Raw genomic sequence first — 26,723 nt, 5'->3', positions numbered from 1 at the left:
TCTATAATTCCAGCTGTCGTGAAGTGCCCCATTCTGCAGCTTTACTTTGATATTTTAAGAAAATAACATTTTGTCTGTGTGACCACTCTCCTGTCATTTCAGATATTGATCCTTCTATAATTCTGCAAATGTTTGGAGACTATATATGATACCAAAATCTATCATCTGTGGCCATCAAAGTAATAAATCTCTCCTAATTTGCGCTCAGACAATAGTCATACAATATATTATTAGCACTTCCCCAGGTCCTTAAATATTTGGGGGAAGTCTACTTTCTCCTCCCATCCATCTCTAATGTTGCATAAGCTTAAAATGTACTTTTGTGTTATTGTTGTTTTGTTGCTTTAAGAAAGAGCAAATAGAGATTAATAAGTAAAAATATTACACATCAGTGCGTACTGTCTATACACTGTACTGTTTTTCCTTCAATTTGATGAGGATGAATGGGATCCTGGGGTAAAATCTTGCCTGTGCATGAACTGGTTTTAAGGGAGACAGAGTTGCATAAAGACTTCAGTCTCATTCTCTTTTCCAGAGTCATCAAAGTCAATGGCAAAACAAAAATAAATACAACTGCCCATGGCCCAGGGTGCAGTGAATTACATTGATATTTTGCTCAATCAAGCTCTAGGCACTCCACAGCACCTGCTTCAGCTGCCTCTATGGTCATTGAAAGAAACGGTTCTGTACTCATTTTGTTGGGGAAGTCTTCATATGCTTGGGGTAGCCATCGCCTTAAGTCACCAATGATTTTGAGATTTTTTTCATTTACCCTCAACCTGGCTTGAACCTTCTTCCAAGACAATTTACAGCGTGTTGTCACCGTGTATGCTACAACTTACTGGAGCCTGTTAGTGAGAGTTGGACACCAAAGAAGACTGGGTAGCCATGAAAAGGACACTGCACTAGTAAATGCATATTGACTGCATTGAAAATCATTTACTATTGACAACCCATGAGGTCATATTACAAATTCAGTAAATCTCAGAATCTGTATCTCTTCCTCCTACTTATACTCTTTATCTTACAAATGCACAGGATGTTTTAAAGTTCTTATAGATAAATTGTATCCTGTAAGTGAATGATGTTGGCTAACCTCATGCCTTAAACCCAATATTATGTTTGAAAACCATAATTCTTGGTCAACTGACAGCTGTATAACATACTTTCATTAAAATGTGCAATAAATTTAAACTGTTTGCCTTTGTAGAGTCTATAATAGTATTAGTGTAAACCACTTACTTTCCTGAGCCTCAAGCAGTCTCAGTTGATTTACACTGTTCATTTTTATTTGCTGTGGCAACACTGTGGGTGACATGAACACAATACCCTATAATGATTCCACTTTCATGTCCTTGTTCAGAAGATGCAAGCAAATAAAAAAACTGTAAAAATCTTTTGTATTTTGACCAGTGAAAATATTCATTTAATATCTTTTTTGTTTTCCAAAGTATCCAAGACAGCAGCTCACATTATTATGAAGCATATAAAATGTGCTTGGTTCTTTTAAAGCTATTAAAATTATGGAAAGGCTTAAAGCTCTAAATCTGCCTGGAGCAATAATCCTCACATTGACTTTGGCCTTCCCCACTTATTGAAAGTCCCCATGATTTTTTTCTAGATTTAATTTATTTTAAAATTTTCATTTCAGCTTAGAACATTGCTCTTTTGTTTTAGATTAGAATATCTCAGAGCACTGGAATTAAATGTGCCCATGAAAAAACAAAATCCCTAAAGGAGAGATTGAGTAACTCTTAAGAGAAAAGTTGTACAAAGGAAACAAAATAACTGAAAATCCTAAGATATTACGTGACTTTCAACAGAGGAAGACCAAAGAGAAAGCTTTCTATTTTACCTACCCCTACTTTATGCATAGGATGGGTGAATTTGCAGGGGCAACCATCTCCCTACTTAATATGAAGTATGAAGCTAGATGAAAAACAATTTGATTGTATCTAGTAAGTCCTTAAGTCCTTTTACTATGCACTTTGATGAAAAGCGACCAGAAAACTGCAAAGCAAGTCTTTAGAGTGAAGCATCAAGCCCTCTAATAGAGTCCCTAAACAGAAATGCCCCATAAATCCTTCCTGACAAATATTTCCAGGATTTACTAGAGCAATAAAGGAAGAATAATTTGAGGTTTGAAGTTGTTTTCTCTCTTGAGACTGAAGATTTCTCTTTGGTCATGAATTAAATTGTGTCTCTGGAATTTTTGTTGTTATTGCTGTTGTTCACTCATTTTCACTCAGTCTCTGACTCTTCCTGACCCCATTTGATATTTCCTTATCAGAAATACTAAAATGATTTCCCATTTCCTTCTCTAACTTATTTTATAAATGCAAAATTTGAGGTAAATGGGGTAAAATGATTTACCCAGGTCACAATTAGTAATTGTCCAAAGCTAAATTAGAAGATATGAAGATGAATCTTTCTGATTCCAGGTCCAGTGTTCTACCTTGACACCTAACTGCCCCCTCCCCTCCCCCATCCAGGAATACTGGTAGATAAATAGAGTCTATCTCTTCTGGTTTGGCTCTTGTTAGATTATCTTTGTCTAGATCTAACAGGTTTTCTATAAATTGGTCCATCAGAGTCAGATACCTCCATGGAGTTTCTTTGATATTTCTTCCTGAAGAGTCCCTCTTGGATATTTGCCAAGAATGCTGAAAGTTTAAGCAAATTGTCCAGAGAAAAGCATCATGTCAAAATATTCCTAGCATTAAGGAAATCTTTTTATTCATTTCGATAAGTGATTTTTGGTTGGAGATGAGGAAAGAAAGGATGGAGTGGGGAATAAAGATAGAACTAGTAGGTGGGTGGATCTGTCAGGGTTTCCTATAGAATTCAATGTTTGAACTTTGTTTTGAAAGATTTGCCCTTTCTACTTGGCTGGGGAACTTATGCTCTCCAACTCCACCTCTCTTTGAAAAGAGTCAGAATGTAGCAGGGACTCCAGTTCCATGAGTTCTAAGGCACTGACCCTGAATGGGGTAGAAAAAGAGAAAAGTTTCAGCATCATTCCCATGCAGATTGAGATAAGGGATGAAGCTGGAGGATGAAATATTGATCTCATCTAAAGTAGAAGTCAAGAACAGCAGGTAGAATTATCAATAGACTATTATCTGAAGAGAAGCTCAGATCAAAACCAGGAACACAGCCAAGTCCAAACAAAAGGGTAGAGGGTGAAGTCCATGGGTTCAAAAATGAAGGATTTAGTACTGTATCAGAAATAGCAGATTGTTACAATCCCATGATTCTAATGCATGTAAGTTTCTATTCTGTTCATACCTCATCAACCATCACTTTCTGAATTCTCCATTGTTATTCTCATTAACTTGCACAGTAATAATAGATAGCTTCACATTTGTAGACGGTGGACAACACCATAACACTCTACCATTGTGGAAGTTAAGGGAGAGCTGTAGGGAGAGGAACATACATTTCACCTCAAGATAACAAACATTCTAAGAATTTGAGCTGTAGAAAAATATAATGCCTTCCTTTTTGAGGCAGAAAAAAATTTGAAGGAAGTTTATAAGAAAGGAGGATTGGAGGAGAACCGCTATTTCAATTTTTTATATGTGTGTGTATGTATTTATGTATGTGCATGTATAGATAGATAATGATACAACCCACACATGTTTATATGTGCCTGTTTTATGTACACAGGTCCACACGTGTGTATATACATGTGTGCTGTACATGTGATTGTATTCATGCTTTTGTATACAAACATGTTCCTATATATTGGTATGTTATATGCACATTGTATATCAATTTCATGACAGCATGCTTGTCCAGGTTCTGATTAGTGGATGATGCTCTCTGATCATCACGGGAGTGAAACAGAACTGTGTCCTTACTCCTGTGCTTTTTTAGCATGATGTTTTCATCCATGTTATCAGATACCTTCACTGAGGATGAACATGGCATCAAAGTCAGCTACCTCACTGAAGGAAAAATATTGAATATGAAAAGGTACAAGCCAAGACTAACCTGGAGGGAGTATTGGTGCATGATTTTCTATTGGCCGGTGATTGTGCACTCACTGCAACCTTTGAAGTTGAGATCAACAAAGTATGGATCAGATCTCTGCAGCTTGTACCACAACTGGTCTAACAATTAACACCAAGAAAATACAGGTGCTCCATCTGTGCTATGTAGAACCAGTGGTAACAGCAAATAGAGAAGTTTGGAATATTGTGGCTAAGTTCACTTTTCTTGGTAATATACTTTCCAGGGAGATACACACTGATAATGAGGTTGGTACACATATTGCCACAGTTAACTCAGTGTTTGGGAGACTCGAAGCAAAATGTGGGAGAGAAGAGGTATTAGACTGGTTAACAAACTGAAGGTCTACAGAGCCATTATGTTGACCTCATTGCTATATGCCTGAAAAATTTGAGCAACATCTGACCAACACCATACCATTAGGAAGAATCTGAAGATCACCTGGCAAGAGAAGATTCCAGACACTGAGGTCCTTTCTCAAGTTAAATTGCCAAACATTCAAACCTTACTACAGAGAACAACTCGGATGGGCTAACCACATTGTTTGAATGCCAAATATATATACATATATATATGTATATATATTTGCCAAAAAAGACTTTTATGAAGAACTCAACCAAAACAAGTACTTACAAGGTAGTCTGAGAAAGGATACAAGGACACTCTGAAGATCTTCTTAAGAATTTTAGAACTGATTGTGCAGCATGGGAAACACTGGCACCGGACTAATTTGCGTGGTGCGTCCTCATTACAGAGGGCGCTCAGATCAATAAGCAAGGCAAGGGGCGGCTAGGTGGCATAATGGATAAAGCACCGGCCCTGGAGTCAGGAGTACTTGGATTCAAATCCAGTCTCAGACACTTAATAATTACCTAGCTGTGTGGCCTTGGGCAAGCCACTTAACCCTGTTTGCCTTGCAAAAACCTAAAAAAAAAAAAAAAAAAGCAAGGCAGAATTGAAATAGCTCAAAGGAAACATGAGAAGCATATGTTTAGAGCAAACTCCCCAAGTGTTTACATGGACAAATTGTGCCCTACCTACGGTGGAGCATTCCAAGTTTGTATTGTTCTGCTCAGCCACAGTTGGGCATACCTCTTCAGTAACAAAGGATAAGAACCAAACCCACATATGTACATATATACATACATACACACATTTATGTGTCTATTATAAGCATATCTGTATGTATGTGGGTGCATATAATCACATATATTGTCACATAATGCTAAGCATTAATGAATGTATATTGGCTAACTGAGAAGGGATAATAAATGGTAGAATACTTGTTGCATCTACTCACAGAACTGTTTAAGGATCAACTGAGATAGACTATGTTAAATGCTCTATAAAATGTAAAGCATTATATAAATTCTAATTCTAATTATTATTCAAATTATTATATATTATTATTCAAATATAATTCCCCCAAGTAGATTATAATGACATTTTTCTTCTTCTCTATGCAATACTCATAACAAATAAAATTTCTTTTTATAACTGCTTAAAACATATTTATTTCCAAGATCCTTGTTCTTAAGTTCTTAAGTTTCACTTACTAGTGAAAGTTTAATATTGCATTTTCAGGATCTCAAATATGCTATGAACTTTGCAGGGAACTTATTATTTTTGAATATGGCTGTCAAGATCTGTCTACTCTTCACTCCAAATTGTATCCACTAGTTACAATAATTGAAATACAATTTACACACAGGAAACATTAGGTATTTGTTGTCAAAGTGAGAATTCTACAGGTCACACGACAGACATCAAATAGAGTTATACATCTTCATGATGAAAATTTGACCTTTCATCATTACCAAAGTTTGTCATAGATATATTTATAGTGGATTTTAATATTAGAATATACCTTTGACCTTCCATTAGGGACAAAAAGGAATTTCCCAATCCGGTAGTATTTACAGCAACCTTCTCTATAAATGGGTATGAACTTGGCTAAATTACTTTGACCTTTCACAAATATAAAAAGGAAAAAGATTTGCATTTAATCTATCTCCTTGTAAAACTAAAGGTGAAACGAAAGCTCTCAAGCAATTGACATTTAACTATTGTTCTGTACAGTAGTCTTTAATATACTTGTGGTTTCATCCATACCTGTCTGAAAAGATCATGGTCACATGCAAGGACCAGGTCTGAGAGAGGTTGAAGTTATTTTTGTATCACTAGAAATGTCAAAAGCCCCATTGTAAAAATGATATCTTTACCATTTTAAACCCTAAATAATCAAATTTTTTCCTTCATTTTTCTATGTTAAATCTAAATTATGCCAGGAAGATAATTGCTGTTATTTCACACCTATAGCACACAATCTCACATATGGCTGGAAAATTTAACTCATTCTTGTATAAGGAGGAAGGGAAAAAAAAGCAAAGATAAAATCATCTTCAGATTTTTACTACATAACACATCTCTAATTTCATTAATGTGTGAATTCCTAATAATGATATATATTGAAATTAAACATCCTGAGCGATTCTTATTCATGTTGTTTCATAGCCTCCTACAAAAAAGGACCTATGCAATGTACTGGAAGCCTTCATCAAGAGCCTTTTACATTTTATGTAGACTAGGGGAGGGTTCAAGTTATATTTTTGTTAGCCTTTTCTTTTGCTATTTGACTATTCTAACTCTTTTTTTTTTTTTAACAAATACATCTTGGATAATCTCATTTATGCTGTCTCCTGAGGAATTCTTTATAATAATAATAATAACAATAATAATAAAAAGCTAGCATTTATATAGTTCCTAACACTTACCAGGCACTGTACTAAGTACTTTACAAGTATTAGTTTATTTTATCCACACAACAATTCTGGAAATTTTTATCCTGGTTTTATAGCGAAGGAACCTGAGTCTGAGGTTAAGTGATTTTTCCAAAGTTACACAACTAGTAAGTAATTGAGCATGGATTTGAACTAAGGTTTTCCTGACTCTAGACTTAGTCTTCTACCACTATGCCGCCTAGTTTATTAGCAACATGTCACAATCTACACATTTCATTCTATGCATCATTCTATTTATTCTTTTCATGACTTTCAACTTTAATGATTTAGAAAAATGATATTTTATAACTTTCCATAATTCTTCATTTTAATATTAAAAAGTTGGAGTTTTCTAGGAATAATAATATTTTGTTATTGGAATTGTAAACTGGCCCCATTACCCTAAAAAAGTGTTTTGGATTATGTGAAGAAATTAAGTAACTCAGAGAGATCCAATTGATCTGCATATGATCAACCAATGACAGAAAGAAAGGTCTACTCTAAATGTTCCTAAAATACTATTTTCGTAACAATTTTTTTTTAAAAAGTAATTGTATATCAATTATGGAAAGGTTGAACAAATTGTAGTTCATCTCTTGCTATACCAGAAGAAATGTGGAGAAAACTAGGAAGACTTATATGAATGGAATCAGAGTGAAGCAAATAGGAGCAAACAAAAAATAAGAACAATGATGGAAACAATGTAAGTGAAAAGGCTAATGCAATGCACTTTAGTTCTCCTTAATTATAATGACCACTTTTGGTCCCAGAGAAATTAATATATCAGTCAAAAAGCATTTATTAAGCAGCTGCCTACTTTATATATCAGAAACTGTGCTAATAGCTGAAAAGATACAAAAAAGGGGGAAATAATAACTGCTCTCAAGGAGGAAGAAAATATGCAAACAATTATTGAAGAGTAAGATATATTCAAGATAAATTGGTAATAAAAAATCAAGGGAAAATACTAGTATTAAGGAGAGATAGGAAAGGCTTTTTGGAGAAGGTGGGGTTTTAGGTAGGACTTGAAAAACAGAAGTCAGTAAACATGGATGGGGGGGCTAAGTAAATTAAAAAAAAAGATTGAGTTTGGAGATAGTATTGCTAAGAGGGCCATTAAGGAGACTAGTGTAACTGGATCATCCACAATATAAGATGAATAAGAAAGACCGGGGTGATCAAGATCATGAAGGTCTTGGGTAGGGAAGGCAGAGCCAAGATAGCAAAGGCAGTGACTTGCCTGAGCTCTCCCCCCAAACCACTTCAAATACTTTTGAATAATAACTGTAATCAAATTCTAGAGTGGCAGAAGGAAAAAAAGACTGAGTGAAACAATTTTCTATTCCAAGACAACTTGGAAGACCCAGGGGAAGGGTCTGCTGCACCCTGGTACAGGAGCACAGGACAATCCAGACCACAGTGGAGCAAACTGGACCCAGTAATCCAAGTACAGACTGAGGGATGACTGGGTCAGTGGCTGCAATGCTGTCCAGAGATTGTTGAGGGTAATGCCGAAGGTCAGAAGGAAAAGTCTACCACACTGGGGTAAGAGTAGAGCATAGTCCAGCACAGGGCTCAGCAAAGCAAAGCAGACCCCAGTAGGCCAGGAGCAGGCCTCCAGAGCCCCAGAAATAGCAGAGACAACTTCTTCCAGAGCTCAGGGTTTATGAAAGAGAATACAGGGGTCTCTTTTCTTTCACTGAAGCAGGATTCTTTACACAGTTCTGAGTCACAGACTAGAGCCCCAGTCCCAAGAAGAGGAAGAGTAACACAACATATTATACTGCTGGAGGAGAATGGGAAATTCTCCTCATGGTTCCAGGACAGAAGAGAGAGCTTGTGATCACTTGCAGATCAGAGCACAAGCCAGGAGAGTAGTCATAACTTCTCATAAGACCTTGGAAGAATTGAAAACTTTCAGGTCCCTAGACGTATCTCTGAAAACAGCTGCAAATACCATCTAAAGATTTGGACATCACCTCCTCCATTCTGGAAGAATAGCTCCACCACAATTAAGAGTTAAAATCAAGTCATAGGTTGGGGAGATGAGCAAACAAAGGAAGGAAAAACATCTGACCATAGTTTCTATGTCTTATGAAGATCAAAATATACAACCAGAAGATAACAAAATCATAACTTCTATAATCTTTTTTCCCATACTACATGTGGGGAAATAGTCTTTATTACATGTGGGATTTTGCCATATTTGTATTATTATCATTTAGAACAATATATTTGAAATAACAGTCTAAGGATGAAAGGATATCATTAAGAAATTTTATGTGAGGGAAACAAAATGGGTTGGTCAATGCAAATACACAGTTAAAAGGTACTTAGTTAGAATTCTCCAAAGTTACCATTGAAATATCAGAAAAAATCAAGGAAGGCACCTAGAATGTTGTATGGACCTTTGTAGGACTGTATATAATGTCACAAAACTTGGGCAGTCAGGAATTGGTTGAAGACTTTGTTTGGAGGGACCTTCTGAATCAATTTGGGAAGAAGGGAGGAAGGAGAAAAGACATGAGTGAGGGAGAGGGGGAAAGAAGGAGGGAGGATTATAAACTATACCTCCATGCCATCTCTTAAACATTTCCCATCTTTCTTTTTATATAACCATCCTAGTTCAAGCCCTTTATCAACTCTTGCCAAGACTATTGCCATGGTCCCTTGATTGGTCTCTGTGTCTCAAGTCTATCTCCTCCTCAATCTTTACTTTTTCTAACTTCAAAGGTAATATTTCACTGAATAGGCATAGGTGATTTTCCTAAAGCACATGAATAACCATATCATTCCCTGTTCAATTAATTTGTATAGCTTCCTATAAACTGTAGGATGAAATGTCAACTCTTCAATCCTTCATGACTACTACACCTAACAGGCCAGGAGTCCTATAGACAAGAATTCCAATCCAGACTCAAACTCACTAGCTGTGCTTCTGGACAATTTATCTAAACTCTGTCTCAGTTTTCTCAATTGTAAAAATGAGGATAATAATAACACCTCCCTCACTTTTTGAGAGTGAAATGAGATATTTGTAAAACACATTTGAAATATTTTGCATAGAGGAGATGCATAATGAAAACTTGTTTCCTTCCTCATAATTCTGTAATTATGAGATATGAGATATAATTTAGTTAACTATTGCCTTTTATCTATTTTTTTCATCCATCAAATTGGCCTTCTTGTGTCTTACACAGAATATTCCAGATGCTTTTGATTAGTCTGTCTTCCATACCTGAACACTTTTGGCTTTTTTTTTAAACTTGGAGTCATTTTCTAATTCCTTTTTCAATAATAATCTATTTCTTGTATATATGTCTTATGTGAAAACATAAGACATATATTTTAGTTTCTCAAGAAATATTAATAAACATGTATATATGTCTCTATGTATATGCATATATGCATACACACATATTTTTACAGTCTAAAAACCCTGTCCAAACTTGTAGCTCCAGAAATGAGATCAATAAACTGAATTCAAATGGAAAATCAAAAGTAAGTATGACAGGAAATTTTTTTCATGTTAAGCATTTTCTTCTGAATTCTCAGAAGGGATTCATCTGTGATCCACAATAAGGAAATATCTTCTTAATTCAGAAGGATGATAATATTGATCACAATAGGGTAATTCTTTTAGTCCTAGAGTAGGTGAGAGGAATGAGGCAGGTGCTATTGTTCTCAAATGTTAATCCAAAACTGTTTTAATGCACTGTGTCTTTTTTTTCTTTAAGAATTTTATAAATATGATCCCAAATTATCTTGGGATATAGAGGAATCCACATACACAGAGGGACTATACTGCTTTGGACATTTCTCTCTCTATGCTAGAAATGTTTAGAATCTGTAGTGTAACAGTAGTTTTAAAATGTCTCCTGGATGGCATATCACAAGGCTGCACAGTTCATTATTAATATTTTCTTCAATAGAGTATATTCATATATATGAATATACATATGTTCCTTTGATAGAATGCAAACTCCTTGAGAGAAGGTACAGTTTTACTTTTTTAATTGTTTCCTGAGTGATGAGTTTTCCTGAGTGTCTGGTGGGATCATAGGATCATAAATTTAGAAATGGAAAGGACTCTAGAGGTCATGTTATCCAACCCTCCGATTTTACAAATGTGAAAGTTGAGACATAAAAAGTTGAATCTAATCATGCAGGGTCACAAAAGGTTATCCAAGAATTATAGCTCTAAATCAACTGTCCTATACATTACTTCACATTGCTTGCCTGGTAGATGTTCCATAAATGCCTATGGCTTGAATGATTGATTTGGGTTCATTGTTGCTATTTCTTAACTAGTATGAATTCAAGCTGACATACTGTAGTACACTTTCATCTGGAGTGGTTATTTCCAATAGGCCTTTATTATTGGACCAGTTCCTCTTCAGCTTTTTCTATTTCTACTAAACCTCAAATCAATCAACAAATATTTATTGTTCCTTTTTCCCCATCATCAGTATTTATTAAGCATGTACTAGGCACAATAGAACATACAGAAAAACATTATTCCTACCTTTGAGTAGCTTACATTCTATAACAAAAATATACTTCTAACTAGCAATGTCATTTTGTGTTTGATGTTTTCTGCAAAAGTACTGAAGGGAAGATTTTGCAGTATGAACTTTGGGTATAACTTAGACCTATCATCATTTATTGAGAGAACTGAATTAAGGTAAGATTTTAAGACAGATAAAAACATACCATTCAGAGTAGGATTTTTTTTAAGTCTATCTCGATAAAGGGAAAATTTTCTATAGGAAATAGTAATACAGGCAAGAACTTTATAGGATGCAAACAAAAGAAGAAAGAAATCTCAGATATCTGACATTCGAATGTGGGATTACAGTCCAAGGGAGGCACTATATTAAATTTAAAAAGTTTTGCACTAATAAAGTCAATGCTGCAAAATTTAGAAGGAAAGCAGAAAACTGGGAAACAATCTACACAACTAGGAGTTCTGATAAAGGTCTCATTTCTAAAATATATAGAGAATTACATCAAATTTATTTTTGCATCAATTTATCAAATTAATAAATATTCAAAGGAATTGAATGGATAGTTTTCAAATGAAGAATCTGAGAAAAATGATTCAAAATTCAGTTTTTAACCATTTAAAAATAAACTTATGCTCCAAAAATTATTCCTAAATAGAGACAAAATGAAACTTATGAAACATTTTTTCAATCTTGTAAATAAAGTCTTATATCAAAATTGGGAGAAAATTCTGAAAAGGGGAACTATAAAATAATACCAATAAAGGAAAATGATACAAAATTTAAAAAATAAACTCTTTAGACTACAGGCACACATTGAGAAAACAATTCATTATGAACAAATAAGGTGCATTCTAGGAATACAAGAATAATTCAAAATTTGGAAAATAATCTGTATGATTAATCATTTAAAGAATAATAGTAATAACAAAAAGCATAATTATTGTAGGTGATGAAACACACACACACACACACACACACATATATACATATACATATATATGTATAAAAAATAAAAAATCTAAGCATCCAAAGACTATTTTTATGATAAAAAATTTAAAAGGAAAATAATTAGTCATCAAAAAAGAAAATTATTATAAGTTCAATTGCATTTAAAAATAACTATGAAATATATAAAAAGGTAAAATATGCTATACAGATACTGATACAGATTCAGATGTTAATTATATAGATTAGACATATATATAAATATTTTTATACTACATAAAAACATCTATACATACAACTACAAAAGAATATTTATAAAAAATGAAAAGGAGACAGATAATTAGAGAGATTTCCAGTAATCAAGATTGAGGGGTGCCAATAAAATGAAAATTAACTGTAGGATTAGTGTTGTATAGGCAGAATCATTCAGTCATTTTCATCTGTGTCTGATTCTTTGTGATTCAATTTGGTAAAGACACTGCAGTGGTTTGCCATTTTCTTCTTTAGCACATTTTATAGATAAGTAAAATGAGGCAAATGAGGTAAAGTGATTTTCCTAGAGTCACAGAACTAGTAAGAGTCTGAGACTATCGAGATTATGTATTCCATTTGTACATATGGAATGACATGTAAAATCTTTGAAATATCTGATTCTACCCCAGCCATGAGTACTCTGACTCCAAATCCAATAATATTTTTACTATACCCAATTACTAGTATTCTTGGCTATAAGTGTTTAACTTCCTTCAATATCCATACATAAAAATTTATGGGATGGGATGAACTGTTAATCTGACCATTATCTTGGAAATCAAGACAAAGAATATCAAATTATTTTGGCTATAATGAATTGCTGTCACCTCTCTATCATTGACAACACCTTATAATTCATTTCCTAACCTCTCAAACCTCTCAAATATTTCTATGTCAGCCATCTTGTGATATATTTGGGGGTTCCTACCTGTATTCAAATAGATTTGCTTTGTTTTTAATTCTCTCCTTTTCCATTCCTTTGTCTACATATTAGTAATACTTCAAGACTAATTTTTCTGGTCTATTTCACTCCAAAATAAACTTGGCTTTTTCTGTAATGCTATACTTCTTAGTTTCCAGGATATATAGTATAACACTCAATTGTTATAACATTTTGAATGGGTTACTTTTTCCCCTTTGTTAAATAGTAAGTTGAGTGCCTGAAATAATTCTTATAATAATTGAGTAACTACTCAATGCTCTTCACATAAATACTTACTGATTCATTTTACATGTTTGCAATAGTACTTAGATATATTGTGATTTCACAAGGTCGCTGTTAAAACAATTTCCATGTCTTCTAACCACAGGTGTGGTTTTTGTGAGTACAATATGGTTGAACCTCATAATTGTAGTAGAATCAGATGTCCCAAAGATATTATATGTCATTACACAAGATTGGGACCTATATTGTGTCTCTGGGTACAATTTGTCAGGAAGAATTAGTTTTACACAAGGATTTTCTTGGGAAACATAAACAATTGTTTGCTGACTCCTGGTTTATAGATACACAAACCAGGTTTTCTGAGGACATAGTAAAAATATACAAAAGCATTTTATGGGGGGGCAGCTTGGTGGCACAATGGATAGAGTATCCACCCCTGGAGTTAGGAGTACCTGATTTCAAATCTGGCCTCAGACACTTAATAATTACCTAGTTGTGTGACCTAGGGCAAGTCACTTAAACCCACTTCCTTGCAAAAACCAAAAAAGAAGTATTGTACAATTATCTAGCCAGAAGAGGGGATTCAAAATGGTGGCCCAAAGCAGACATAGTAATATGTTTTTGATTCAACTCCAATACTACTTCTTGAAAGTTTGCTATATTCAAGTCATTGTGTGTGTTGAGTACAAAGCTATTTTGAGTATTTGAACGTGATTTTATACCATGTCAATTATGAACATACTCAGAATTTTTGTGAATCTACATTAGAATCCACACCTGCACTTAAAAGGACTAAGCATAAGTATCACTAAAATATTCTTAATGTTGCATTTGTGACTCAAGTGCCTGAAAGAATTTTTTTTTAATTTTCCTGAATTCATGTCTTATTTATCTCTGTTTAAAATGAAAGTCCTCTAGTCAGGGACCATGTCTAATTCAACATTTTGCACAGACCCCAGAGCATTATTGGTTTTCAAAGATATGTTAAATTCTCTCCTCATAAAAGAGATTCAAAGTTGCCTTTTCAGTGGGTTATTTATATTTTACAGAATATCTATTACACTTTCTGATACACAAATACTTATTTTTCTCAATTCATTAAAAATGAAACCAGTGCTCACAGGCCTCCTGGTTATGTGTTTCCACTGAGATCTAGCAGTTAAAATTTCCTCTGAAAATAAAATGAAATACGCAAATAGAAAAGGGCTGACCATCTGGGTTCAAGGAAACACATTTCACAACACATGCCCTGGGAGTCAACCAGCCTTTGAAAAGGGAACAAAAGAAAAGTCTAAAAAAGTTATTAGTATTTATATGTACATAGTTCCTTTAAGGCTTAACTAGGGAATAACAGAAAAAAATAAATCAAACTCATTTTAAATTGAGGCTTTTCAAATTGTGTCTAGTGAGAAAATTGTGTTGAGGGTCCTTTCTCTAAGTTTCAGTATTATGTTACTACAACTACTGCACATATATTTGTTTCTTTTTCATTGGGAAAGCATTTTCTTTTTTCAATCATATAATGCCTTTCTTCTCTTTCCACAATCTATCAAGATCACTGATAATTACTCAGAAACCATGTTCTCCATTTTCATGTGCTTGTTTTTACTAACACTCTGAAATGGAGTTCATCGGAGCCTGGTAGCTTGAACTTAGTGATTGATTGCAATAAGGAATCCTTTATCTTCCTGAATATATATTTGATTTTAACTTGCTATTTGGGTTCCATTATATCTAATTGAAGAATTATTATCTTTTTTCAAAAAAATGAGATCAAAATATGAGTTGCTTACTTTTACTTATTTTTCATCCTCCTTTATCAATGCTTCATTCAATCCATGCAAAGATCCTACAAAGTCTTTGCTAGTCTTCTCTACAGCATTGCTTAAAATACACCAAAAAATCTTGTTTAGTATTCATGACTAGTGTCAGCTTATCCTCAACATTAATATTCCTGATAATATTCTTACATGACTGTCATCCCTTCATATTCATCTTGTTATTTGTGCTTTCTTCTATATTGTATTCAATGCTTTAAAGTAATCAGTATTGGTTGATGAGTTCCCTACATATCTGTACTATCCTTTTAAGCATCTCCCCCTTTTCTTTTTCATTTGAATTGTTTTCATCTGTATTTTCAGAATTTTTTTTTAGTAAAAGTTGGTCAGTGAGTGCATTTACTATTTGCCTGGCACTATGTAAATTTTGGAGATACAAAGGCTGGTGAAAGCAATTTTCATCACATACATATGTATGGATGTATATACACATATGTATATATATATATATGATAAATCAACAAGCATTCATTATTTGAATGTTGTTTCATTTTATTTTTACAATTACATGCTAAGATAATTTCCAATACTCATCTTTCTGTAAACTTTTGAGATCCATATTTTTCTACCTTTCTAATTTCTCTCTCATCTCCCCATGACAGTAAGTAATCTGATGCAGGTTGAACATTTATAATCACATTTAACATATTTCTACATTTGTCATATTGTGAAAGAAGAATCATAATTGAGGGAAAACACAAGAAAAAGAAATAATAAATTTTTTTTAAAAATCAAAATAGTATCTTTGGTCTGCATTCAGAATTCATTGTTCTTTTTCTGGATGTGGATGGCATTTTCCATTACAAATCTGTTAGAATAGTCCATGATTATTGAACTACTGGAAGGAGCTAAGTCTATCATAATTAATTGTTGCCCATTGTGTACAATATTCTCCAGCTTCAGCTCATATCACTCAGCATCAGTCCATGCAAGTCTTTCCAGGTTTTTCTGAAGACCAGCTGCTAATGATTGCTTACAGAATCATAGTACTCCACCACATATAGCAAAATTTTCAGCAAATCATTTATGAAGTACATTCTGTGTGCCAGACACCAGACTAAACACTGGAAATACAAAGAAAAGTAAAAGAGTCCCTTTTCCCCTCAAAAAAGTCCCTTTGAGTCTAATAGAGGAATACGTGTAACTATTTACAAGCAATAAATTGTAGATAATCGTGAGGGAAGGAATTAGCATTAAGGGAATAGGAGAAGTTTTCTGTTAGAAGGTAGAATTTCAGTTGAGATTGGAAGGAGGCCAAGAGGCAGAGATGAGAATAGAGAATTCCTGGCATGGAGTAGTACTATCAGTGAAAATGCATGAAATAAAAGGATGAAGCATTTTATGTCAGAAACAACAAGGAAGTCATTGTCACTGAATGACAGGGTATGCAGGGGGATATTAAGGAGCAGGAAGACTGGAAAGATAGAAGAGAGTCAGGTTCTGAAAGACTTTCTGATAAATGGGATTCTGCATGGGATACTGATTGTGAAATAATCAGAGGGGAAGGCATTTGTAGCTGGAGGCTACCTTGGAAAGATGTTCAGAAGGTGAATTTGAGCTAAGAAATCAAGTAAACCAGGGGAATTAGGGTCAGTATAAGGTACATGAGCAATATGGGCATGGAGATTAGTTATTGCAAAAGTACAGTGGCAGGGAACAACAAGACCAGTGTGGCTGGATCATAGAGTTAGTGTAAAGGCAATGAAGGTAGCCTGAAAAGTTGGAAATGTCCATGTTATGGAAAACTTTAAATGTCAAACAGATTAGTTTATATATTTGATCGTGATGTCACTAATACGCCACTGATCTCTATTAAACAAGGGGAAGGAGAAGAGTGACAAAGTCAAGTTTTATAAAAATTACCTTGATAACTGAAGAGAAGATGGATTAGAGCAGGGAGAGATGAGGGTGAGAGACCTACTAGAAAGCTATCTCTGTAGTTCAGGAGAGAGATTATGAGAGCCATAACCAAGATAACTATCTTGTATTGGAAACCTCTGTGGACTGTTAGATCAAAGAATTCCACTAATCTTTTCCCTGCATTCTTTGAAAAATCCTATCCAAATCAAGTGTGTATATCCAATGGCTGACTTTCATTTTTCTTATCTGTCAAAATGATAGATTGGAGTATCCATTTCTCTCCATTAATCCTACTGTTACTACTTTAGTAATCAGACCTTTATATTGATTAAAATCATATCCAAAATAGTACGTTCCCTCATCACTTCATCTTACCTTTGAAGGATGGGATTATCTATCGTAAGATAATGTAAAAGTTGAATAGCTACCCCCTCCCCACGATTTTTAAAGGTAAAAAAAATGGCTCTGAATCAGCTGAAGTGCCTATACATATACATGATTTCTATTAGGACACATATAGCACACAAACAGAGATACAGAGGGAAAATCTCTGAAGAATAAATGCTTCCAGAGTTGGACCACTCCACTTCAAAGTTTCATTCAGCTCATTCACACTTCCATAAAAAAGAGCTTTGCAATAACCTTTGAAATAGATCAAGTTAACAACTACAACCCCAGGAATTCTGGCTCTCCCTTCTTTTATCTGTTTTCTGCAGACATCCTCAGAGAAGGAGAGAGAGCAATGTTGTCTTCAGGGCTATTGCCCACAACTGCTGCTGGCTTCTCTCTTCTCTTCTCAGCTGCCCTGACTTCCTTAATGTGGCATCAATATGAGATTTAAGCTGGGGAAATAAAATGGGGTTGGAAGTATAGAATTTATTGTGATCTAAATAGAAACAATATGTGAAGCTATGTTAGATCTCAAAACTTAACTTCTTTGTGAATTTTTGTTTGATTACATTAATCACAAATGTCTTTCATCCCCCTTCTAAACTATTAATTTTTAAAATATTTTCTATAAAACAATCCATTGTGTGTATGTGTATACCTATGTAGTAGATATATCATTTAGAAAGGGCTGGTAAAAAAAAAACTGGCAAGTTGATATTGTGAAGCAAAATAATCAAAGTAGTTTAGAACATAGAATAAGTAGAATAATATGACAAGCCTGAAAAATGTAGTACCAGTTCAGGGGGGTTCTTGAATGGCATGTAAAGATATTTGAAACCATCAAAGGTCATTAGTAAGCTCAGGCAATGTTCAAGAAACGTTTCAGTAGAAAAACCTATCTTGGGAAGAGATTGCAAAGGCTTTTGTAGTAGGTTGGTGATGAGAAGTTATGTTGCTATTAAGAAAAAAAGAAATAGGAGTTAGCTAGAAAGTTTAGGCTAAGTATATAACAAATATTATATATTCATGAGTATGACTTGATAAAAATGAATTAGTTGAAGTTAATATCCAGACTCAAAGGCTCATACTCCCAATAATAAACATGTCAAAGTATGACAGTTATTTCATCCCTCAAAAATGAAATGATGTGATTTTAGGTGTCATGTTTTAGGTATTTGAGCTTTAATTCAATTATTAATCACTCACAATAAACTGATTAATTATAGGTATTAATTTGATTCTGTCACTTGCTGTCAGATTATTAATGCCACCAGTATTCAAAAAGCTCATTAAAGGACTTGTTCTCGGTTACAAATTTCTATAAAATTTTTGAAGGTTTAGAGCGTTAGGGAAAAGTAAGTTGAGCACAGTGAACAATATAAACATTTTGAAGTTTGGAAACTTGAACACAGATAATTTCCAGGTCTTCATTTAATAAGGGCAGAATCACAATACAAGGATGAATAATACAACTGGTTTTGTGCATTTAGTGGTAAGATGCTACTGATGACAATCTTTCATCAGAAAGATGTCATTTTAGTAATTATTGCTTGATTTGTGGGCTGCAGAAAGTTATAAAGGATCTTTCCTCCTTCCCCCTCATCCCCCTCCCCCTCCTCCTCATTATTATTGTTATTATTAATTTTCTTTCTTTTTTAATTTAATGTTTATTCTCATTTTGTACAAATCATGTTTTTATACATTAATAAAATATTCTTGTTTAAGAGTGAATGAAATACCCCCTCCCCCATAAATATAGACTTGCTTGAGCGATGAATTCTTATTATCATTGTTGTTGTTGCTATTGTTGTCATCTTAATAATACAAATTATTCTCCTTCTCCTTCTTCTTCCTCTCCTTCTCTTCCTCCTTCTCCTCATTCTTCTCCTCCTTCTTCCTTTCCTCATTTTTCTTCTCCTCCTTCTCCTTCTCATCCTCCTTCTTCTCACTTAACTTTTCATTAATTCATGCAAATTCTCCCTCCTCAAATATATCTCTGTATCCATCCCTTCCATGAATTTCTTATCCATAGTACTTGGTACATGATAAGCATTTAAAATATTTATTAATTGCTTGATGATATTATTCCATTATACTCATATAAGTTGGTCACTATTCTTAAATAAACTCCCTTAATTTCCACTTATTTATTTCAAGAAAATGTTCAAATATAAATCTCCTTAAGGATATAAAGCTTAGGAGAAGGGGGGTTAAAACTAAGGTATGCACAGTTGAGTGATTAAAGATTTGGTTCCAATTTCTTTTCCAAAAGACTCCAACCATTCACAGATTCATCAAGAATAAATTGGTGGGGGTGGCTAGGTGGCACGGTGGATAAAGCACCGGCCTTGGAGTCAGGAGTACCTGGGTTCAAATCTGGTCTCAGACACTTAATAATTACCTAGCCATGTGGCCTTGGGCAAGCCACTTAACCCCGTTTGCCTTGCAAAAACCTAAAAAAAAAAGAATAAATTGGTGGACTTGTCTTATACTTAATAAAACAGGTGTCATTTTCCATTTTTGTCATATTTGTCAAATTAATGGATATGAGGTAGAGATTATATATTTTAATTTTAATTTCTCTTTTTATAAATGAATTTAGATGTTTTCATTTATATAACTATTGGGTTTTTCTTTTGTTTTTCAGTCATTTCAGTCATGTGCAAATCATGGCGACCCATTCATAGCTTCCTTGCCAAAGATACTGGAGTGATTTGTGATCATTTCCTTCCCATTCGTTTTCAGAATAGGAAACTGAAGCAATGTTAAGTGACTTGACCAGGGTCACATAATTAATAACAGAAGCTGAATTTGAATTTAGAAAGATGAGTCTTTCTGACTTCAGGCACAGCATTATATCCACTGTGCTACTTCGCTGCTCCTTTTCTTCTTTTAACAACTGGGTATTCATATATTTTGACTTATTATATACTGAGACATCTATCTATTTAAATCAGTTTGCTTTATGTCTTGGATATAAATTATATTATCAGAGAAACTTGCTGCAAATATGTTTCTTTAATTTAACTGTTTTCATTCTGTTTCAGCTGCACTCCTTTTCTTTGTAAAAATAGTTTTAAAATTTTTATTTAATCAAATTTATACATTTTATTTCTTACGATCCTTTTAGTTCTTTGTTTGGTCTGACACACTTAACACTGTTATAGTTGTGAAGAATATTTAGTTCCCTATTATTCTTATTTGTTATTTATGTAATCTCAAAAATTCTCTGTATAGTTTACCTTACTTTCTACAAAAAGGAATATTTTTTCCTCAATGGCCATACTTTTAGTTCTTTCTACTTTTTTTCTTGTTTTATTGCCATAACATACATCTTTAGAACAGCATATTAGTGGAGAAAATACATATCCTAGCTTTATTCCCGATTTTATTAAAAAAAAAACCTCTAGCATTTTTCTTTTTCTTTTGTACAATATGTTAACTCTTGGTTTCAGAGAACTATGAAGGAAAGTTTCAAATTATATCAAAGATAGATTTATTACTATGTTTTTAAATAGTTTTCAATCTGCTAATATAATCATGAGATGTTATTAACATGTTTTTCATTTCTTATTAAACCAAAATTGCATTTCTGATATAAATTTAACCTGGTCATGGTGAATGACATTTTTCATATCTAGACATAACTTTTTCCTCAATATTTTATTTAAATATTTACTTTGCTATTCATTAAGGCATCTTTCCTCTTTAAATACTTGAAAACATTGAAAGAATGAAATAGCCCATGAGCACATAATAAATGTTGAATGTGGAGTTAATTTTCTTCCATAATTTTCTTTTGTGGAGATGAATTTAGTATCTTTTTCTGTTGAAGCTTGGAAACCTAGGAATGAAAATAAATTTCTCAGAACAAGGCAATTTCTCCAAATCTTGATGCTCATAAGAAGTTTTGAACTACAGCAGACCCAGCTAGATGAAAAGAGAAAATGCTGACAGAAACACAAGATGGGCATCTTTGCGTAGGAAGAATATTAGCATCAGCTGAAAATTTGAAATAAGGTATTCGGTTTTGGGTTTTTTAAAAGCTGTTTGTGACATGCCAATTCTTATTCTGCAACCCTGCTAACTGTTGGGTTCTTCTGATATTCCTACACAGATAATATAACTGAAAAGTTCATTTTTGTCTTTACCCAGTTTCCCAGAGAATTCATCATATTCATTCAACAGAGCCATTTTGAAGGGCAGAGATAAAAACATGCTCTACATTTGACAGTGCCTAGATTTGAAGGCAAGGTTAGAAATAGAGGTTAAAGAATGAGTATTGGGGGGAGGGCAAACATTTTTATAGCTGCTTTTCTATTTGGCAAACAGATGGTTGGAGCCTTAGATGAGCGCCAGAAAGAAACAGCTGGCAAATCAAAAGATCCTGAAAGCAGTTAGAAGTGCTTATGAGCATTTAGAAGAAACAACATCTTTGAAAATAGGCAAAAAGTTCAAGCCACTCTGAAAATGCATTTAAAAAATAGATGCTTGGGGCAAGGGGAAGATGCTGAAATCAGTATAACTGGAAATAGATTTGACTCTAGTCAAATACTAATAATCAGGTGCATTCCCATTAAATGAGATCTCCCCTAATGCCCCCCAAAAGAGCTTAAGCACAGTTGCACTGAGTAGATAGAGTGTATTAAAAAAAGTTATCTGGAAAGGAGGAAAACAGAGTGGGAGATTGGAGGGGGATGCTAAGGATCTGTGATGTAATTACCCTACTACAATATTTCATACCCTTTCTAAAACCTAGTCTTCTTACCTTTATTTTATAACCTACTTAAGAATCCACCTATTAAATTTTAAAATAAAATACTTAGTATGCTGAACCTTCATCTCTCTCTCAACATAAAAATATAAGTTGATTGAAAGCAATATGGATGTAAAATCTCACTAAAGCAAATTCTGAAAATAGTTACTTGCTGTAACAACTGCAAGAAAGCTTGGACAAATTCAGAGGTGTATCATCCAGATCCACAGAATAATCTGTTAAAGAAGACACTAAATGATTAAATGTAATAGTACTGTTATCAATATGTCTGTTATTTTAAATAGCAGAAAATAAGGAGAAACAAATTTTTTTTAGATTCAAAACAAGAGGGCATTGATTTAAGAAAATGTTCAATCTATTGGTTTTCCCCAAAAAATTGAGCTAGAAAAAGTCAGACTGTTACAAACAAGGGGCCAACAAACTCATTATGTTGGAGTGCCACTCCACTGATAAGATACTGACTGAGTGGTCCATCAGGTGATAGGGGAGAGTGGAAGAAAGGGAAGGGACAAAACCAGCTAATTTAAAAGGAAAAAAAAGTAGGTGAGAGAGAGAGAGAGAGAGAGAGAGAGAGAGAGAGAGAGAATGATACAAAGAGGAAGGGTGAATAAAAGGATAGAGAAAAAAAGAGAGGGGGAAAGGCAGAGATGGAGAAACAGAGGCAGGAAGAAAAGAGAGATAGAGAAAAAAGGAAGAAAACAAAGAAAAAGAAGATGAAGAAAGAGGACAAGGAGGAGAAGAAGAAATTGCACATGATCAAGAGTCCACGAATACAAACAATGGATTTAGTACTTAGTTACAGCATTGCTATAAGTTTTTCATCCTTGATTAAGAATATATATGTATATTATATATATATATATATATATATATATATATATATATATAAACTCTAATGCTAAAAGAACTGGATTCTAATATTTATAAAAACTCCAATTCAATCATCACAAACAACTTTTAGGTGTATTCTCTGAAATCATACATAGAAGCATGGTATATTCTAGCATATCATTAGTATTTAGTATGTCTGGAGCATCAGAATTCCATATTACATTGCTAGGAGAGACTATTGTTACTACTTTATACTGAAAAGGTTATGGACAATTTCCGGAAATAGAAAACAAATGTATCTATAGTCATAGAAAAATTTTCTAAAATCCTATTAAAAATGAAAATTTACAAAACTTTGAGGAACTACTTCCCACCCTTCAGAAATGACAGATATTGGGGAAAAGGGAAAATAGATACACTAACAAATTGTTGGTAGATTTGTGAACTAGTTCAACCATTTTGGAGAACAATTTGAAATTGTATTCAAAGAAATGAAATAAAGAAAAAGGACATATACCTACAAAAATATTTACAGTAGTTCTTTTTTCACTTTATTTTTTATTTTTATTAAAGATATTATTTGAGTTTTAAAATTTTCCCCCAATCTTGCTTCCCTACCCCACCCCTACCCCACAGATAGCACTCCCTCAGTCTTTACTTTGTTTCCATGTTTTACCTTGATCCAATTTGGGTGTGATGAGAGAGAAATCATATCCTTAAAGAGAACAGAATTCTCAGAGGTAACAAGATCAGACAATAAGATATCTGGGTTTTTTTTTTTCCAAATTAAAGGGAATAGTCCTTGTACTTTGTTCAAACTCCACAGCTCCTTATCTGGATACAGATGATATTCTCCATTACAGACAGCCCAAACTTGTCCCTGGTTGTTGCACTGATAGAATGAGCAAGTCCTTCAAAGTTGAACATCACTCCCATGTTGCTGTTAGGGTGTACAGTGTTTTTCTGGTTCTGCTCATCTCACTCAGCATCAGTTCATGCAAATCCCTCCAGGTTTCCCTGAAATCCTGTCCCTCCTGGTTTCTAATAGAACGGTAGTGTTCCATGACATACATATACCACAGTTTGCTAAGCCATTCCCCAATTGAAGGATATTTACTGGATTTCCAATTCTTTGCCACCACAAACAGGGCTGCTATAAATATTTTTGTACAAGTAATGTTTTTTACCCTTTTTCCTCATCTCTTCAGGGTATAGACCCAGTAGTGGTATAGACCCAGTAGTGGTATTGCTGGGTCAAAGGGTATGCACATTTTTGTTGCCCTTTGGGCATAGTTCCAAATAGCTCTCCAGAAGGGTTGGATGAGTTCACAGCTCCACCAACAGTGTAACAGTGTCCCACATTTCCCACATCCCTTCCAACAATGATCATTATCCTTCCTGGTCATAGTAGCCAATCTGAGAGGTGTGAGGTGGTACCTCAGAGAAGCTTTAATTTGCATTCCCTAATAATTAATGATTTAGAGCATTTTTTCATATGGCTATGGATTACTTTGATCTCCTCATCTGTAAATTGCCTTTGCATATCCTTTGACCATTTGTCAATTGGGGAATGGCTTTTTGTTTTAAAAATATGAGTCAGTTCTCTGTATATTTTAGAAATGAGTCCTTTGTCAGAATCAATAGTTGTAAAGATTGTTTCCCAATTTACTACTTTTCTTTTGATCTTGATTACATTGGTTTTATCAGTGCAAAAACTTTTTACTTTAATGTAATCAAAATCATCTAATTGGTTTTTAGTGATGTTCTCCAACTCTTCCCTAGTCATAAACTGTTCCCCTTTCCATAGATCTGACAGGTAGTCTAGTCCTTGATCTTCTAATTTGCTTATAGTATTGTTTTTTATGTCTATGTCCTGTAACCATTTGGATCTTATCTTGGTAAAGGGCATGAGGTGTTGGTCTAATCTAAGTTCCTTCCATACTAACTTCCAATTATCCCAGCAGTTTTTATCAAAGAGGGAGTATTCTTCCCAATGGCTGGACTCTTTGGGCTTATCAAACAGCAGATTACTATAATCTCCTCTCCTGCTTTTACACCTAGTCTATTCCACTGGTCCACCACTCTATTTCTTAGCCAATACCAAACAGTTTTGATGACTGATGCTTTATAATATAATTTTAGATCGGGTAGTGCTAAGCCACCTTCATTTGCATTTTTTTTCATTAAACTCCTGGCAATTCTTGACTTTTTATTTCTCCATATGAATTTACTTACAATTTTTTTCTAACTCATTAAAGTAATTTTTTGGAATTTTGATTGGTAGGGCACTAAAGAGATAGTTTAGTTTTGGTAGAATTGTCATTTTTATTATATTAGCTCTCCCTATCCATGAGCAGTTGATATTTGCCCAGTTATTTAAATCTGATTTAATTTGTGTGAGAAGTGTTTTATAATTGTTTTCAAAAAGATTCTGAGTCTGTCTTGGCAAATAGACTCCCAAATATTTTACCCTGCCTGAGGTTACTTTGAATGGGATTTCTCTTTCTAGCTCTTCCTGTTGTTTCTTGCTAGACATATATAGAAAAGTTGAGGATTTATGAGGGTTTATTTTATAACCTGCAACTTTGCTAAAATTGCTAATTGTTTCCAGTAGTTTTTTAGATGATTTCTTGGGATTCTCTAGGTAGACCATCATGTCATCTGCGAAGAGTGAGAGTTTTGTCTCTTCCTTCCCAATTCTAATTCCTTTAATTTCTTTTTCTTCTCTAATTGCTGATGCTAACATTTCTAATACAATATTGAATAGTAGTGGTGATAATGGGCACCCTTGTTTGACCCCTGATCTTATTGGGAATGCCTCTAGCATCTCCCCATTGAATATAATGCTTGTTGATGGTTTCAGATAGATACTGCTAATTATTTTAAGGAACAGTCCATTTATTCCTACACTCTCTAGTGTTTTTAATAGGAATGGATGCTGTATTTTGTCAAAAGCTTTTTCAGCATCTATTCATATGATCATATGATTTCTGATAGGTTTGCTGTTGATATAATTGAATATACTAAGTTTTCCTAATATTGAACCATCCCTGCATTCCTGGAATAAATCCTACTTGATCATAATGTATTATCCTAGTGATGACTTGTTGTAGTCATTTTGCTAAGATTTTATTTAGGATTTTTGCATCTATATTCATCAGGGAAATAGGTCTATAATTTTCTTTCTCTGTTTTAACTCTTCCTGGTTTAGGTAACAGTACCATGTTGGTCTCATAGAAAGAGTTAGTCAAAGTTCCATCTTTCCCCATTTTTCCAAAGAGTTTATATAGGATTGGAACCAATTGTTCCTTAAATGTTTGGTAGAATTCACTTGTGAATCCATCTGGCCCTGGAGATTTTTTTTAGGGAGGTCAATAATGGCTTGTTGAATTTCTTTTTCTGAGATAGGGTTGTTTAGGTATTTAATCTCTTCTTCATTTAACCTGGGCAACTTATATTTTTGTAAATATTCATCCATTTCACTTAGGTTATCAAATTCATTAGCATAGAGTTGGGCAAAATAATATTGAATTATTACTTTAATTTCCTCCTCATTGGTGGTGAGTTCACCTTTTTCATTTA

Source organism: Macrotis lagotis, chromosome 8, assembly GCF_037893015.1.
Source record: "Macrotis lagotis isolate mMagLag1 chromosome 8, bilby.v1.9.chrom.fasta, whole genome shotgun sequence".
Taxonomy (NCBI): domain Eukaryota; kingdom Metazoa; phylum Chordata; class Mammalia; order Peramelemorphia; family Peramelidae; genus Macrotis; species Macrotis lagotis.
Note: the sequence above shows the minus strand (reverse complement) of the source record.